This window comes from Euleptes europaea, chromosome 4, assembly GCF_029931775.1.
Source record: "Euleptes europaea isolate rEulEur1 chromosome 4, rEulEur1.hap1, whole genome shotgun sequence".
Lineage (NCBI taxonomy): Eukaryota > Metazoa > Chordata > Lepidosauria > Squamata > Sphaerodactylidae > Euleptes > Euleptes europaea.
This window is the reverse complement of record NC_079315.1, coordinates 122805378-122807462: the sequence shown is the minus strand read 5'-3', so window position 1 is coordinate 122807462 and position 2085 is coordinate 122805378.

The window sequence follows — 2085 nt, the reverse complement described above, 5'->3', positions numbered from 1 at the left end:
GACTGGTGTGGGGGGGAGGGATCGCTTAAGCCATGCCTTATTGTGCAGCAGCTGTAAAATGAAAAGGCATCAGGGAGAAGTCTGGCTGTGTTTGGGTGCTTCTGCATTGAGGGGCAGACCAATGGATTATTTCCTTCTTATCTTCCTGCTGTTTGTCATCTCAGAGGCAGAAGGGTTTTTCCCCCATCTGATTTTTGGGCCGCTTCCTCTTGGGGCCATGGGTGGGAGATGGTTCAGAATAGATAAGTGGGGGGTGTAGAGCTTGCTCCTACCTCAAAAGCCTTTTGTCAGAGTCGATGAGCTCTTCTCACCTTATTAAAGTATTTAAGAATGCTTCAGTCTCCAGTGTTTTATTTTCAGAGGGGGGTGTTTCTTGACTTTCTCCAAGGCTTTGTTCCCTTAATTGCTTGGTGTCCAACAACTGTGAAGTTGTGTCTTCCTAATCCATAACAACAATAAAAAGGGAAGAGCCCTGTTCCGGGGGTGGGGGGGAGTCAGGCTGTTGCTTCGGACTAGCAGGAGCTGCAGCCTGGCCCAGAGATCCTGGAGCCGCAGAGCCAGCCGTGCCGTTTCCCTGGCCTCCATCAGAATGCAGCCCTTCCCCCTGCATGCTATAGCACTAAATTTCTGGGGTGGCTGGACAGCAAAAGCACCAATCCTGATGATGCATCCTGACAACTCTCCAGGGAAAACATTGAGCCACAGGTGCTAACAGTGATGAAGGATGGTGCATCCTTCCTGTTAGCAGATGCCCGAGTCTGGATGCTGCAGCCCAGCTTCAGAGGCTGGGGGTGGGGCATGTCCCCGTCACGAGGATCATGAGAGGGAGGGCACCTTGGCCGACATCTGGGCATGGAGTAGGGGTCACTGGTGGTGTGAGGGGTCACTGTAGTTGTGAATTTCCTGCATTCTGCAGGGGGTTGGACTAGATGGCCCTGGTGGTCCCTTCCAACTCTATGATTCTATGCCAGCCTTGCATACAATGCAGGACTACCTCATGGGATTTGCTTCTACAAGTGGTGGTGGGGTTTCTGCTCAGATGGCCCTTAAGGGACTGAGGGAGGCTGAACATTAGCCATGACTGCTCGGGGGCCCGTTGCAAGGTTAAGCCATTATCCCTCTTTATGTGTGTTTTCTGGAACGTCATGCTAGTCCCTGTTGGCTAAAGCATGTGGACAGTGCTGGACCTACGGGGCAGGGGTGGTAAATCTCTCACACGGAGGAGTAACAGTTCTGCCTGTTCCTGCAGAGAGGGTGCTGAATGAATGATTCTTGGGGCACGCCTTCCATGATGGGAAAAAGAAGGGAGCCCCCCAGGAACGACAGACACAAAGTCCCCTGCGTCTTTTCATGCAGACTGAACGTGCAAAGGGGCTCCGGCTAGGAGGCGCCCTTTATTTTGCCACACTACGCCGACCCACCACCCTCAGCCGCAGCTCTGCGCAGGCGCCAAGGTGGCGCTGCGCACTTCCCTGAGGCACGTGCCCAGGCGACACGCTCCCCTCCGTCCGTCCGTCCGTCCCCACGCAGGCGCAGAGGAAGGCCGGTGGGAGCTCGCCCCCCTCCACAGGGCCCCTGAGATGCCAATCATCGACCTGGCAATTTCCGATTCGCTCCAGCGAGCCCACTGCTCTTTTCAGCGAGGCCCAATCAGTGCCCCGTCGCTAGGCAGAAAACAGATGAAGGCCGGTCTCTCCCGCAATCAATTTTCTCTTCCCATTGGAGGATTTTTCCCATTGGCCCTTTCGTCGCCGGGTGAATCTGCATCCCGGATGCCCCCCGTCTCGCCATTAGTCGAAGCCGGGAGGACGTTCCGCCCTTCCCCTTGCCATTGGTCGCGGGGGGGAAGAGCCCGCGCTGTTTTTTTTTCCGATTGGCCGAGGCGCCACTTGTTGCCAGGCAGAGTGCGGCCTAGCGCGCCGGGCGGAGCGTCACCCCCGATGAGTCGGCGCTGATCTGTGAGGGGAAACCCAGCGAGCGGCGCGAGAAGGAGAGGAGCGGAGCGAGCGAGGCAGGCCGGCCCCCCACCCAACCACCCCGGGACACGAACCGACACCGCTCACGCCGAGCCCGGCCCTGCCCGCC